Source organism: Pelobates fuscus, chromosome 5, assembly GCF_036172605.1.
Source record: "Pelobates fuscus isolate aPelFus1 chromosome 5, aPelFus1.pri, whole genome shotgun sequence".
Classification (NCBI taxonomy): Eukaryota; Metazoa; Chordata; class Amphibia; order Anura; family Pelobatidae; genus Pelobates; species Pelobates fuscus.
The window spans coordinates 183,921,442-183,938,436 of NC_086321.1; the positions used below are offsets into that span (position 1 = coordinate 183,921,442).

The following is a 16,995-nucleotide window of genomic DNA, read 5'->3' on the forward strand; positions in this document are numbered from 1 at the left end:
GTTCTAATAAAATTGCCTTTACTTTGGAATTCGTTGGAGTGCCTGGATTATTTTCTACATTTAATAATTTTACATTTGGTCCATTTTGGTACTGGGACTTGTCCATTGGAGCACCCTGGATTCAATGACAAAGGGTTGAGTGCACTTCCATTATCTCAACACACTCATTCATTGACTGACAGACACACACATGCACACTGACAGACACACACTGATAGTCACACACACACACACACACACACTCACAGACATATATCTACACTCACAGACACACACATACACTCTCAGACACACATACACTCACAAATTATTTACATTATTTTAATATAAAAATTTTCACCCAACCTTCCTACCTGTCGTTGGGGGTTCAGTGGGGCTGCTGTGAGGCGTGCGGCTGTATTGGCATCAGAAGCAGCGAGGTAGCTGTGATCTCCCTGCTCTGCTCCCTCTCGCATCGTGGGCTGTCTAGAGAAGCAGGAATTACATCATATTCCCGCTCCCGCGGCACCAACGGTCGAACAGTGGGAAGTGCTGCATGAAGCCGACCCACTCCAGGCAGATGCAGATAATCGCCAACACGATTGGCAGGGAAAGGCGGTACAAGGGCTCCGTGACTCGGGAGCCACCATAACCCTGGTAAAGAGCCACCTAGTAGCCAGCAATGCCAGGACCAACAATACCGTGGCCGTAAGGGTAGCTGGGGGAGCAGTATACCGGCTACCCACAGCAAGGGTCCATTTGAATTGGGGAGCGTGGTCTGGAACAGTAGAGGTGGGGTTAATGCTGCAGTTACCGGCAGAGGTTTTGTTGGGGAATGATCTAGGGAACCTCACATCTGCCTTTGAGCCCCAGACCACAACAGGAGAAGCACACCCGGTTGTTACCCATCAACAGGACCACAACTCGCACCTGGAGGTTCAGGTAAGAGATCCTACCCCACCCTTAGAGCGTGTGCCCTGGGTTCCCCCCAGTGAATTTGAGATAGAGGTGATCACTGACCCCACGCTACAAGTGTATAGAGACAAGGTCACCTCTAGCCAACCCGGGGCGAAGGGGTAGAGATTAGTACGGGACAAGAAATTTTTGTACAGAGATGTAACGGACCGTTTCACTTACAAGAGGATAAAAAACGTTTAGGCGATAATCCCCTTTTCCATAGACCAGCAGCTACTGCAAGCACCAATCTCCCGAACTGCAAACACACGAACCCTGGAATCAGCCGAACAGGAAAAGCATACAATCCGCTTACACTCCTGGCAGTCAGAATACAATCCAATTCCCCCAAAAACGAGACGACACATCGGTTTGAGGGTCAAGCAGAATCTGAGGTGCTGGCACACCCAGCCTGGTTTTTATTGCAGTTGTTACAAATACAGGTCCGCCCACAGGGAGGTATAAAACAACCACTCACACATCAGTTACATCCCACATATTCCCTCCCCTTATCCTGAGAGGAAACTCAATTATACATACAGTTAAAACATACTTTCTACCCAACTTTCATAACTCTAAAACCATACATCACATTCACATAAAAATACATATCCACAATCAATCCATTCAGGGGAACAACATATTAAAAAATGGCATTAATCAGACCAGGGGTTCAAAAGTTAGTAAAGTATCTTCTAAAACCCCTGCCAGCATGGCTTTCCGGCTCAGACCGGTTTTACAGAGCCCTCTCTCCTGGAGACAATGGAGAAGTAATGCAATTACCTCTCAGGACAGAGACAGACTCCATTGAGCACATGGGGACACAAAGACAGTAAAACACTTTAAAATACATAAAGTCACCTTTTACACATAACACACAGACATTTCACATATCCCCAGATAGCTGGGATCTGAGCGCACAAAACTACCGAATAGCGCGTAGATCCTATTCACACAGTTCAATTGCCATGGAGCCGAAGTCTTTAACTACACGAATGGGCTCCATGGCATAGCTATCTGGGTTAACACATTCACATAAAGTCGGGTCCATAGTCCAAAGGCAAGAGGCGGGCAAGCAGCCCCGTCCAAGGACACGTGGCGAGGTCGGTTTCGCCACACTTCTCCCCTTTACCCCCCAGACTAACAGGGTATCTGACCCCCTGCCGGTCAGTGCCCTGGTTAGTCCAGAAACCCACCCACGAAGCACAAACAGCAGTACCTCCCACCCACAATAAATGTTTACTCCACCTGGATCAAGTAGCAGCTTGTCCAGGTCCAGGTTCCTCACCACGGCTGTGCGGGGAGCTGGTAGACTGCCTTGGTGGGTTGCTGAGTGGGCAGAGACCAGCGGTACTCTGCCCTGGTGCCAGCGCTACCACTGAAGTAGCCTGATTGGAGCCTGGTTGTGGGAGGGGGAGACCAACTGTCTCCCCTCTGGGTACACAGCTCTGGGGCTGGGGGACAGGACCGACCGTCCCTACGCCTTGTGCTGCAAGTGCAGAGACTACGGTCCCATCTGCACTGTTGGGGGGTGTAACATCTCCCCTTGGTGGGTTAGGCTGCCGCTGGAGAGAGGGTGCAACAAGCTCCTCTCTCTAAACTGTAACCTGCCGCTGGGGAGAGGGGGTAGCAGGCTCATCTCCCTGACACTCTCTCTGCTGGTGGAGAGGGGGACAAGCTGTCTCCCCTTTCAATATTTTGTCCTGCTGCTGGGGTGTGAGACTGACGGTCTCTGCTCCCTACAGGACACTGCCATGAATCAGACCAGGGGTTCAAAAGTTAGTAAAGTATCCTTTAAAACCCCTACCAGCATGGCTTTCCGGCTCAGACCGGTTTTACAGAGCCCTCTGTCCTGGAGACAATGGAGAAGTAATGCAATTACCTCTCAGGACAGAGACAGACTCCATTGAGCACATGGGGACACAAAGACAGTAAAACACTTTAAAATACATAAAGTCACCTTTTACACATAACACACAGGCATTTCAGATCCCAGATAGCTGGGATCTGAGCGCACAAAACTACCGAATAGCGCGCAGATCCTCTTCACACAGTTCAATTGCCATGGAGCTGAAGTCTTTAACTACACGAATGGGCTCCATGGCATAGCTATCTGGGTTAACACATTCACATAAAGTCGGGTCCATAGTCCAAAGGCAAGAGGCGGGCAAGCAGCCCCCTCCAAGGACACATGGCGAGGTCGGTTTCGCCACAAGGGAATCTGAGAAAACGTAGGCCGATTATTACTAGGCAGCTGGTGGTACCTCAGCGGTACCGACCAGAGTTACTCCGGATAGCGCATGATATCCCGCTATCTGGACATTTAGGGGTCAGTCGCACCCGGTATCCATTGACCCAGAGTTTCTTATGGCCAGGAATCAGTCAGGAGGTCAGGAAATACTGCAATACCCGTGATACGTGCCAGAGAGTAGGAAAGGGGGGGGGATCACCGAAAGCCAAATTACACCACTTACCCATAGTTGAGTAACATTTTAGCCGTATAGCGGTGGATATAGTAGGTCCTTTAGCCAAGCCAAGCCCTTCTGGCCAGCAATGTATCTTGACAGTGGTAGACTACGCTACCAGGTATCCAGAGGCGGTGGCCTTAACTAATATCCACACTGAAACTATAGCAGAGGCCCTCATGCGGATTGTCTCCCGAATGGGGTTACCAAGGGAGATCATTTTGTATCGGGTACTCAATTCACCACGGAAATTACCCAACAGCTCTGGAAAATCTGTGGCATTAAGCCAATAGTCAGTGCCCCCTACCATCCCCAGACCAATGGGCTTTGTGAACAGTTTAACGGAACGCTGAAACAGATGCTTCGAACCTTCGCCGAGACCCATCGGGACTGGGAGCGATTCCTGCCCTATCTCCTATTTGCCTACCGGGAGGTGCCGCAGGAATCCACAGGGTTCTCCCCATTTAAATTATTGTTTGGGAGGAGGGTGCGGCAGATCCCCCTGGCCCTTGAAGCCATCCCTAAGTCAGCCTTTGTCACCCCATTCAGCTTATACCAATTTAAGGTAATGCCGTTTGGGATGAAAAACCCTCCAGCTACTTTCCAAAGGATGGTGGACCGACTCCTAGATGGGTTCCAGACTACACCTGCGCCTACTTAGATGACATCACCATCTTTAGCGATACCTGGCACTTGGCCCATATAGGAGCAGTTTTAGACAGGATTAGGGAAGCAGGCTTAATGCTGAAGCCTGCCAAATGTAACATAGAAATGGTTGAGTTGCAGTACCACGGACATCGAGTAGGATGTGGGAAGCAGAAACCTGAACCAGCCAAAGTAGAGGCCGTAGCCCAGTGGCCAACCTCCAGAACTAAGACTTTTTAGGGACGGCAGGGTACTATAGGAAGTTTGTCCCCAACTATAGCGCCCTGGCCAAGCCCCATACTGATCTTACCCGGAAGAATCTTCCCCGCCAGGTAACCTGGACCCCGGAGTGCGAGCAGGCATTCCAACAATTGAAAAATGCACTTATAAATGCCCCTGTCTTGGCAGTTCCCAATCCAACTAAACGTTTTTTTTTGTTCACACAGAAGCTTCTATGTTTGGATTGGGGGCAGTAGTGAGCCAAGTCGGGGCCGATGGCTCACTACCGATGGCCGATGGCCCAGTGGCTTACATCAGTCGGAAACTGTTGCCGATTGAAGTAAGCTACGCCGCCATCGAGAAGGAATGCCTGGCTGTGGTGTGGGCCCTGAAGAAGTTACAACCCTACTAGTATGGACAGCACTTTTCTTTGCTCACGGATCACAACCCGTTGGTCTGGTTGAACCGGGAGGCTGGGGACAACATCAGGTTGCTGCGCTGGAGTTTGGCGCTGCAGCCATTTGATTTAAACATCCAGTACCGCACAGGGAAACAGAATGGAAATGCTGGCAGGTTGTCTAGACAAACTGACTTGGAAAAATGATCCGTGAGCAACCCCGGACATCCCCAAGCCGATCCGGGAAGAATCAGACTGTGTATGCCGGCTTGTGGCCAGGGGGGAGCAGTGTAGCGGACTGTGTGTTGCTACTCATCATTTTATTGTTGGCTGTCCCTACCCCTAATTGTTGTCTCTGTATCTGTGTGTCTCTGTATGTATGTGTGTGTTTCTGTGTCCACGGTTCAATACACTGGTAAAAAAAACAAGTAACCCCCTATCTGTTGTGTCATTCATCTGGTTGTTCGGTAATCTGAACCATCTGAAGTTGCACCATTCGACAAACAAACAAAATACCGAACAACCAGGTCACCCCGGAGTGGAGCGTGGCACTAATTGACCTCCCCTATTGATCTTCACATTACCTCAATTGACAATTATACGAATGCACTGTGTATTTCCTGGGTGGCCGCCGTTCGGCCATCTTTCCTACGAACTCACCAGCGGTGTTTGGTCGTCGAGTGCCTGGAACCCAAATTACCTAACTACCATAGATCTGTGCAAAGGTTATTGGCTAATCCCCCTGGAGCCAACGGCTATCCCTAAGTCAACATTTGTCACCGCGTTTGGGCTGTACTAGTTCAAGGTTATGCCTTTCGGGATGAAGAATGCCCTGGCTACCTTTCAGCGGATGGTCGACAGGCTCTTGGAGGGATTTCAGAACTTTGCATGTGTGTATTTAGATGACATAGCCATATACAGCCGCTCATGGATGGATCACCTTAGACACCTATCTAAGGTACTTAAGAGAATTGAAGCAGTCAAACTTACATTGAAGCCAGACAAGTGCGATGTTGGTATGGCCGAGGTACAGTATCTCAGCCATAGAGTTGGTTCTGGGCTGCAGCGGTCAGAACCTGCTAAAATAGAGGCTATTGCCAACTGGCCCCAACCCCGTACCAAGACATAATTACTAGCTGTTCTAGGGACCAGGCTATTACCACAAGTTTGTCCCTGAGTATAGGGCTTTTGCCAAGCCCCTCACTGACCTAACCAAAAAGTCCCTTCCCAGATGGGAAGAGTAGTCCGTGGAGCGTGAGGTTGCCTTCTAGAGTCTAAAGTCGGCACTGAGCAAGGCACCTGTGTTGGCCACCCCAAACCATACTAAAAAGTTTCTTGTCCACACAGATGCCTCCATGTTTGGGCTGGGAGCCATGTTAAGCCAAGTTGGGGACGACGGAATGAAGCACCCAGTGGCATATCTCAGCCGGAAACTTTTGCCAACGGAAGTCAGCAATGCCACCGTGGAGAAAGAATGTTTGGCTCTAGTATAGGCACTAAGGAAACTGCAGCCCTATCTCTATGGCCATCCTTTCACGTTAATGACTGATCACAACCCCCTCATCTGGCTAAACACGGTCGCCAGGGATAACCCCCGGTTGCTGCGCTGGAGCCTGGCCCTGCAACCCAACAATTTTACTATGCAGTACAGGCCAGGCAGAATGGTAATGCTGATGGATTATCCCGGCAGGTGGAATTGGAACCTTATTTTATCCTCCTGGACATCCCCAAGTCAACCCGTCGGGTGTAAGCGGGTATGCTGCCCCATGGAACTGGGGGGGATCAATGTGACAAACTATGTATTTTATTCACCCAGTTACTTTCCCTGCATTCGGTAGATAGATCTACCAAACACCGACCACCCCCCTGGCTCATTAACTTTAACAAATAAACCACAAACTTAAGTGCTCTCTCTGTGTGGCCGCCGTTGGTATAACCGAACAACACATGCTGGAGAAAATGGCGGCCATCTTGTGGCACAGAAGCAGGCAGCGGGACTTAGTCGTAGAGTGTCTGGAACTATAAGTCAGGGCACTTGATCTCAAACACCAGAGAATTCATATGAACGCCTGCTTCTTTCCATGACAAGCCAGGAAAGCGCTGTTTTGTAGGCTTGTTCGCATGAACAAGGCAAACAATCACTATGAGTCAGGGGAAAAGTTTGTCTGTTCGTATGGAACTCCCAAAAGTGACCGATCAAAACTTACCCCGGAGGCGATTCGGCTGTGTTCATAGGATATGAGCGTTATTTGGACAGCTTGGGCGCTCAGATCTAGGCTATCCTGGGTTATAATATTTGTGGGGGTTCCTATATGTGTTATATTTTGGAGTCATTTATGTTTTAAGATTTGTACCTCTAGTGCCTGGGAGATAATTAGTTTAAATAAAGTACACTAAATTATCTCCTAGACACAGACACCTGGAAGTGTTCTGCTATGTCCTTGCTTGAGACCCCATGCTGGGGCTTTGTGTATATAAGTGGGCCACCTGGCGATAATAAAACATTCCTATTGTACCCTTCATCAAGTTTCAACTGATGTTTGGGTGTGCGAACAATGAACCGCTTGATTTATTCTCACGGCCAGCTTGGATTTCGTGAAAGTACGAATCAGCGTACTATGCCAACGGGCTATAATCACTAAGCCTCTAGCATGTTGGAAGTGTGCGATCAAATGTACTTCACGAAGTACATGAGGTTCGTTACAAGCTGATCGCTCTCAGTTGCACAGGATTAACAGCAGAGGAGTTAAATACCATATGTGGAGTGTTTCAAAGTGAAATGCTGCATATATAGACTGAAGGCACCATGACCACTTAAAATCACTGAAGTGGTCATGGTGCTTGGATTAATCCTTTAAACTTGGGAAAAGAATCAGGATTTTAGCAAAAAGCCAGAAGTCTCATACAGAATAGGATTCAGTCACAAATAGAGGCTGCAAAGGAACAGGTACCTAGTGGGACTTGCTTGACTGCTCTTCTAACCCTGCCCAGACTTTCTGTGGCTGTCCAATCACAAACTTCCCAATGCAGCTCAATGAGAAGAATTTTAGCTATTGAGCTATTGCTGCAGCATGAGATAACTCAACTGAGTTAAACAATCAGGAAGTAACATGACCAGTTGGAAACTGTACTTTTTGCAAAATGAAAAGAGGACACACTCTTCACACATAAATCACTTCAGCAAGAGAAGTGCTTTAGGGTTGTGGAGTGTCACTTTAACAAATAAGAGAGCACTGATTGGCTGATAATTTCATGTATTGTGGCTGCTATAGTAACATTTAAAATTCTTGTACATTGCATGCCAAATGGACCTGCAAATAAGAGTACTGATGAATGATACTGCACTCAAAAAAATAGAATATAATGTTATATTTAATGAATAATCGATTTCATAGATATTTCATAGGCATTTAAATATATACAAAAAGTGTGAAGAATAAATAATCTAAAGCGAATGAATCCTATGGAATTTTGGTCCGTAACCTGACTGACCGCGGGGTCCAACTTAAGAGAACCCATGGGGATCTTTCACACACTACACTGCTGGTGAGTATGCCTTTTTTCGCTATATCGTTAAACCTTTGGAGGAGTGAACCACTAACTTATGATTATCTGTTGCAATACTATTCCTTTAAATATAAAAACAACTTGAGCCCTATAACTATGAGAAAAGGTATCGAATAGAAATAGATAACCTTCTTGAATACTAACCACTACCTCATATAATAAAACTTTTCTCTAAATTATTATTTTTTGCTCTGAGATAGTGTTCTTCCATAGAACTATCAAATTGGTAACATTAGACTTTATCTTTGAAGTATCTCTGTACCTTAGATATATTTGGGAAGGTACAGGAGATAGTATTCAAATATCCCATAATACCCTTCTGTATATCCTGCAATAATTTGCAGGTTATTTCATGTAATATTGTTTTTATACATATACACAGGATGAAAAGAGTATCAGCATTTAGTATTTATGTGTTTTTCTGTTTTTTTATATTTATATGTGCTTTTTTATTTGCATTTTTTCTACACCCTTCTGTATAAATTTGGGTGAAACTGGCAATGTGGTAATTGTTTTCCTTGATAGGTGTGGTTGCACACCACATAGGATATGGACGGTACAACTTTGAAAATTTGGGAGACGCATGCGCATACTGGAAGCAGTACGTCAATGATGTCATGTGCGTCATGACGTCATTCGGGCGCGACCCGCGCGAACAAGCGGGCGCGCCTATTTTCTACATAAATGCGGACATATTACTCTTTTCTTACCTGCACAGGGCCATTGAAGGGACTGAAGGGTCCCGAGCGGGCGAACATATGTGCGGTTCGATCCGCCCCCTATTCGTCATCATTGAGTAAACTTTGACCCTGTGCCTCACAGTCAGCAGACACATTCCAGCCAATCAGCAGCAGACCCTCCCTTCCAGACCCTCCCACCTCCTGTACAGCATCCATTTTAGATTCATTCTGAAGCTGTATTCTTAGTGAGAGGAGGGAAAGTGTAGCTGCTGCTGATTTGATAGGGAAATGGATAGCTAGGCTAGTGTATTCAGTGTCCACTACAGTCCTGAAGGACTCATCTGATCTCTGCTGTAAGGACAGCACCCCAAAAAGTTGCCTGCCTGCCAGCTTCTGTGTCAGGCTCACAGTGGATACTGTGCCCACTTGCCCAGTGCCACCACTCATATCTGGTGTCACAATAGCTTGCATTTAAAAACAAAAAAAATGTTTTCACTGTAATAGATTGAATAGCAGTTAGTTGTCTGCAAGCATCTGTGTGTCAGGCCTACAGCGTGTACTCTGCCAACCTCTGCCAGTGCACAGTGCCACTCATATCTGGTGTCACAATAGCGTGCATTTAAAAACAAAATTTTTTTTTCACTATAATAGATTGAATAGCAGTTAGTTGTCTGCAAGCGTCTGTGTGTCAGGCCAACAGCATGTACTCTGCCAACCTCTGCCAGTGCACAGTGCCACTCATATCTGGTGTCACAATAGCGTGCATTTAAAAACAATTTTTTTTTCACTGTTATAGATTGAATAGCAGTTAGTTGTCTTCAAGCGGGTGTGTCAGGCCTACAGCATCTACTCTGCCAACCTCTGCCAGTGCACAGTGCCACTCATATCTGGTGTCACAATAGCGTGCATTTAAAAACAAAAAAAGTTTTTGACTGTAATCTAATAGCAGTCAGTGTCCTTCAAGCGGTTGTCAGGCCTACAGCGTGTACTCTGCCAACCTCTGCCAGTGCACAGTGCCACTCATATCTGGTGTCACAATAGCTTGCATTTAAAAACGAAAAAGTTTTTGACTGTAATATAATAGCAGTCAGTGTTCTTCATAAGTGTGTGTCAGGCCTACAGCGTGTACTCTGCCAACCTCTGCCAGTGCACAGTGCCACTCATATCTGGTGTCACAATAGCGTGCATTTAAAAACAAAAAAGTTCTTCCACTCATAACGCTTTTTCCATCTTTGAAGGGGTTTGGCAAAACAAGGAAATAGTCCTCTACTCGTAACAGGGATTAAACTGATAAGAATAGTACTACTTAACACACCTTATAATAACGCAGAGAGAGACAACGCAGAGAGAGGAGTCTGAAGAAGAGGAGTCAGAGGAGGAAGGTGGCTTTGAGGAGGTGGAAGACCAAACGCAGCAGGCGTCCCAGGGGGCTTGTTGTCACCTTTCGGGGACCCTTGGTGTTGTACGTGGCTGGGTGGAGGAAGAGACCTTCAATGACATCAGTGAGGACAAGGAACGAGACATGGCTAGCTTGGTATCCAACCTTGTGCAAATGGGGAGTTTGCGGTTGTGCAAATGGACTGTTTGCGGTTGTTTGCGGTGCGTTAAACGGGGAGTTTGGTCTGTCACTGTGAAGCGGGCGTAACCCTTACACTACCTGATTGATACAACATCATACAGTAGGTCCCCCCCCTCATTATTTTAATGGCCCCCACCCACCGCTCACGGGTGGGGGCGGGCAGGAGGACAGTACGTCCCCCCATTGTGATTTATGGCCCCCACCCACCACGCAGGGGTGAGGGCTGGGGGGGGAGGACAGTAGGCCCCCCCCCCTATCCTTATTTACTGAATATTCCCCTGTATAACAATGTTTGGCATTTAGTGAATATTCCCTATTCTGCTCTGTGTCAGTGTGTATCAGGGTCTCTGAGGACAGGTGTCAATCCATATCTGCCAAGTGACCCTATGTAGGAGGAACAGTCCCTATTCTGCTCTGTGTCAGTATGTATCAGGGTCCCTGAGGACAGGTGTCAATCCATATCTGCCAAGTGACCCTATGTAGGGGGAACAGTCCCTATTCTGCTCTGAGTCAGTGTGTATCAGGGTCTCTGAGGACAGGTGTCAATACATATCTGCCAAGTGACCCTATGTAGGGGGAACAGTCCCTATTTTGCTCTGTGTCAGTGTGTATCATGGTCTCTGAGGACGGGTGTCAATCCATATGTCAAGGTGTCAATATGTCATATGTCAGGTGTCAATCCATATCCATTGTGATTTAGGAATATTAGGTGATTTATGCCCTTTATGGATTAAAACCAGACTCTGCATCAACTGTGTAATTTTCCATGGGAGTTTTGCCATGGATCCCCCTCCGGCATGCCACAGTCCAGGTGTTAGTCCCCTTGAAACAACTTTTCCATCACTATTGTGGCCAGAAAGAGTCCCTGTGGGTTTTAAAATTCGCCTGCCCATTGAAGTCTATGGCGGTTTGGCCGGTTCGCCGGTTCGCGAACATTTGCGGAAGTTCGCGTTCAAGAACCGAAAATTTTATGTTCACGACATCACTAGTCAGCTCTTGTAAGGATCTTTTTACACATGAAATCACATTGGTCACCATAGGATTCATTCGCTTTAGATTATTTATTCTTCACACTTTTTGTATATATTTAAATACCTATGAAATATCTATGAAATCGATTATTCATTAAATATAACATTATATTGCATTTTTTGAGTGCAGTATCATTTATTGTTTTTTTGATTAGTAGGAGGTTAATGGGCTACCTGGATACTTTGCACCAATATGGATAAAAGAGTGCCTGTATATTTGATTTTTTTAAAATAAGAGTACTGGTTTTCTCCACTTAATTTCTTACAGGTTTTTTTTTTTTTGTGTGTGTACTTGTTTATTGGACTCCTGCACAGCCACATGCGAGTTAAATAGACCTCTAGCATGCTATAGAGCATATATATGAGTTGACCAAATTTATAAATATATTACAGAGCTTTATGCAGTAAAAAAAATTATTATATATATCATTTTCTTTTCTGATGAAAGTCCTATAATGGACTGAAACATTAAATTGCTGTAACCGTGTGTTATGAATGAAGACAAATAATTTTCTTCAAAAAGCCTAGTGTGTGCCTTTCTTCGTGGAGATTTATGTTGATTTGGCTGAAAGAGCACCGTGCCACGTATACTACAAATGTGAGTGCAGAATCGTGGAATATATATATAGTAAACACTGGGCTTGCACTCCTGGAAATCGATTATGATGCCCAGTGCAGGTCTGGCATAAGATACAAAAATCTAATTTAACTTTTATTTGATAACAACCTAAAAACAAATCAATGTTTCTCTTCCTGACCCTATAGTGCTAAAACCACCATTTAGGTGGCTTGCCCTCTTAGAAAGGGATAAAACACCTTATTTTCAGCTCTCCACAGATCTGAAGCGCTGGCCCTGCCCCCAATCCACCTTGTTGGCTTACATTATCAGAATTCATGATCTCAGGTAATCCAATGCTTTCCCACAGGAAAAGCATTGGATTGGCTGAGATCGTCAGGAAGGCGGGCGTATGCAGGGCCAAATTAGCATCTCCTCATAGAAATGCATTGAATATTGATCTCTATGAGGAAAGGTCAGCGTGCGTGGAGACCAGAGGCGGCTCTCTAATAAGGTGATTTAGGCGGCCGCCTAAGGCATCGCGCTGGCTGGGGCCTCGTGGCCGCCTAATTCGCTTAGGGCAGACTGTGTCAGGTCCTCGGTCAGTGACCGAGGATCCAGCACCAAGAGAGGGCCCGGCGGTTTGCTCTGTATGCATCCGGGTGCGAGGCCTCTCGGGTCTGTCTGCAGCTCCGCCGTGTGCAGAGCTGCAGACCGTGTGTCTCGCGAGATCTGGGCAATCAGAGCGTTGCGGCGGGTTACCACGGCAAAGCTCTGACCGGCAAAGCTCTGCGGAACTGCAGACCGGATATTATGGCCACAGGACCACCAGGGAGCTAAAAAAATAATATTTAATCCCTTGCCCCCCCCCCGACACCATCATCACCTCCCCTCACACCATCACCACTCTTCCTCACACCATCATTTTGCTCCCTACATCATCACCCCCCTCCTCCCTCACACCATCAATACCCCCTTCCCTCACACCATCAGTACCCCCCTCCCTCACACCATCAATATCTCCTCCCCCATGCAACCCTATTTTTTCACTTTGGGTGTTAGAGTTTGAGTTTCACCTAAGGCCTCATGAAGTCTACACCAGCATCACCCTCACTCCCTCACACCATCATCACCCCCTCTCCCTCACACCATCATCACCCATCATCACCCCCTCTCCCTCACACCATTAATTACCCCCCTTCCTTCACACCATTATCACTCCCTCACACCATCCTCACCCCCTCTCCCTTACACCATCATCACCCCCTCTCCCTCACACCATCAAACCCCTCCCTCACACCATCCTCACCCTCTCTACCTCACACCATCAAACCCCTCCCTCACACCATCCTCACACCCTCTCCGTCACACCATAAATAACCCCCTCACACCATCATCACCTCCCCTCCCTCACCCCATCATGACCCCTCCCTCAATCACAACATCATCACCCCCTCTGTAGAAGGTGTGATTAAGGGACAGAAGGTCCCCAGAGCACTAAGGAGAAACCTCAGAGTCATAAATCAGATTAATATAAAAACACACTTTATTTAAATCAGAAATACAAATATAATAATAAATATAATAAACAAAATACTAATCACACCAAAATAAAAATAAAATAAACTTCCCTGAGGGGAGCTAATAAGCTCCAATAAACTAATGAAAATATTAGCTGGGAAGCTACTAGGGCTAGACTGAATAGCAGACGGAAGTAAGTAGCTTATAGAAAAAGGTTTGGGATTCAACACAGAATCCCATCTAACATAGTAATGCTAGGTATATATACAAAAGTATCTCAAATATGGATACTTAGTGGATTCCACAGTATCTTAATGAAAAGTAGCTACAGAGTAGCAAAATCTCTGTCTGTAAGCAAACAGGAGCAAAAAAATCCTGTCACACTCTGCCACACTCATCCTGTCATATTAACCCCCCTTAATCCTGTCACACTCCCTCCTCCAACCATGCCACATTTACCCTTCATCCCAACACTGATACACTTTGCCCTGACACACTTACCCCCACCTGTCCCTGTCACACACCCTCCTCAAACAATGTCAACCATGGGGAAAAATTCTATGGCACTTTTTTTTTTATCTGTAAGTTTATTATTTGGTAAACAATTTTTTTAAAAGATTTTTTGCTCAAACAATTACCCTTTCACACCAGTACTTATTTATATACAACTGCCAGGCATTACAACCATACCCCACTCTACATTTAGGCTAAAATAGTCAAGCTATGACTACTGCTAGATTGAAAAATATTTCAAAATTCTAGTATTTTATTCTAAAATCTGCCATTTGGGTTATAATTTAATGTTAAGTAAACTCTGATTCATAGCATAGAAGAGCATTACTAATTTAATAGGTTTTGAAAATAATAGTGAAGAAGATGCAAAGCAATGTAATTAAACAATTGAGTATAGTTATACAAAAAATACGATTTTGTTTTTCAGTGTATTGATTAATTAATAGCACATGATTCTGAAGGTATAATAAAAACAATATATTAGGGAAAATGAGAGAGGGAAAAAAATGTTGAAGGCCCCAGCGAGATTTGAACTCGCGACCCCTGGTTTACAAGACCAGTGCTCTAACCCCTGAGCTATGGAGCCAGCTGATTTCTTCTGAAAGATTTACTAATACAATGTTACAGTGGACATTCTGCCCTGCTTGAGAGAATTGTTTTGATTGGCTTGTTTCTCTTCCTGTTCCGTGTTCTATTACACCAGCTATTGCTAATACATGAAATTGTGTCACTGCGTTCTTAGTATTCTGCATTCTTTAGCTATTGGAGATGCTTCGTTCAAATGGATTGTACTGAGCTCACAGATTTAACCTTTACAGCATAAGGCAGAACGCAGACGCCTAACTCTATGGCTTGCAGAGGGTTAACTCCAGCTTCTGCCTGTAGCTCTATGTAAATCTAAATGAATCCAGATAAAGCTGATTCAGCACGAGGTATTTGATGGGAAGATACCAGGAGGGCTATTTCATCTCAGGATCCCATGGGCTGTGTGTTGCTACATTATAATTACAGTTTCCTGAAGCTCCCTTCTGTGTCCAAATCAATTATGACTAATCATAGGTATTGTAAGTGAAATATTAACACAGTAAAATTAACAAGACCCCTGGGTTCCATTAGAGTTTCATCACAATGCACCTGGAGCCTGAGGGATCAGCAAAATGGAGGGTTACTTGCAGGTGAGGGGAGACAAGGCAGGCTTGCTTGCTTCATAATAATTATATGGTGTCTACCAGCTGACACTTTGGGGGTTGACTGACTAAATATTGAAAAGCAGTGAATTGAAAATGTGAAGCAGATAATTCAGTGAAAAAAAATACGATTTAGAAAAATTCTCCAACAGAGCTATAGTCACAGCTCTAGGCTGGGGTTTGCAGTTTGGTTTACAAGTTACTATAGTACAGTATTTAGTAACTAATCCCCTCACACTTTGATTACATGTAGAATCAACATATTGAGAGATATAAATAAATGAGGGGCAAAGCTAGGGTTGTTGTATGATTTTTTTATATTCTTTATTTTTGTTGTGCGTACGTTAACAAGCAGCTTGCAATGCCACAACGGCAAGGCAGGCACAATATCAACAGATTATAACATAGGTATGGCATTGAGATTGCAGCACAATTTTTAAATGTACTAAGAGTTACTAAAATGCGTAGAGACAGAAAAAGTGGCATAGTATATGCATTAAAATCAATGTGTCAGGTGAGTTAGAAAAGCAAGCAGTGTCTAAACCTGACTCATACTGTTAGGCAATGCCTTATTTTCTTTTGATAGATAAAATACAAAAGTAAGCTAGACACATAGATGAGGTCCGCTGAGAACAAATAACTATCGACCCGCCAGCCACCCTGACCAGACATGCTAGGAACATAGTGAGGTTAACTTAAATGCTAAGACTTAGGGTTTCAACAAGAAAATAATATTTAGTTGCCCATCATACACAAGTAGCCCATCGGCATCCGCCATCACGGTACTGGGGCATTATTCTGGTGTGGGTATCGGAGCCCTGCTCAACCTATCACTTTGAGTGGCAAGATTTGGGTGCAATCCAGTGGGTCCACGTATTCTTCTGTTCTTGAGCGCCGAGATAGGCGTCCACTCCATCTCCAGGCCTGAGTGAGGGTCCACGTCTTGGATCTATAAACTCGGGACCGCCTGGGAGCCAAGTTTTTCCTCTGGTAGGGTGGCCGGAGGAGCTTGATGTTAAGTGCCTGCTCTTGCTGGAAGTTTCCGGACGGTATGGTCGTGGTTTGAAGGCTGTGCCACGGGAGACTCTCAGCCTGTGATGGGGGATTGTCGCTGGAGTGTGAGTAGGAGTCTTTGCCCACAGTTGATTCCGCACGGCGTTGCTCCGGTCCACTGTTATGTGCTCCTGTTGTGGCTGCTGTATTCAAGCCTGCAGTTTGGCCTAGAACGCATTAAACATATCATCTAGGTGCTGCATGCCTTTCTCAATGTAACTGTGAGAGGTTGGCTCCATAGTGCCTAGGCCTTGCATGTCGCAGAAGAGGCTGTCGCCAATTTGGGCAGCAAGAGTTGCGGCGGTGTGTCTCTGTGCTGAAGCCAGGTGCCAGGGTAGTGTGAACGATTCCAAATGTGTTGTGATCAGTGGGGACCGGGATAACCGGTTTGATTAGTTGGTGGTGAGCTGTTTTTTTTGCGATTTTTGCTTTATCGTGTGAGGAGCTCACCAACTATGCGTCCACCCACTCAGTGTGGCGGTCAGGCCCCGCCCCCCGGGTGTTTTATTATTTTATTCAGAAGTGAGGTTCTGTCAGTTCATACATGTCTTTGATACTGCTCTCTAGATTAGGACATACATGCAGAGCCACCACTAGCACATGGGGAAGATAATTCAATTAAACAGTATGGTCAAAAGGAAACCTTTTT

General features: G+C 45.6%; 1 non-coding gene across 1 annotated transcript; it reads right to left on the minus strand.

The window, feature by feature from the left end:
* Positions 1-14,619: 14,619 nt before the first annotated feature.
* Positions 14,620-14,692, minus strand: TRNAT-UGU (transfer RNA threonine (anticodon UGU)). The gene has a single exon. It is a non-coding gene; the product is annotated as a tRNA-Thr (tRNA).
* Positions 14,693-16,995: the final 2,303 nt, after the last annotated feature.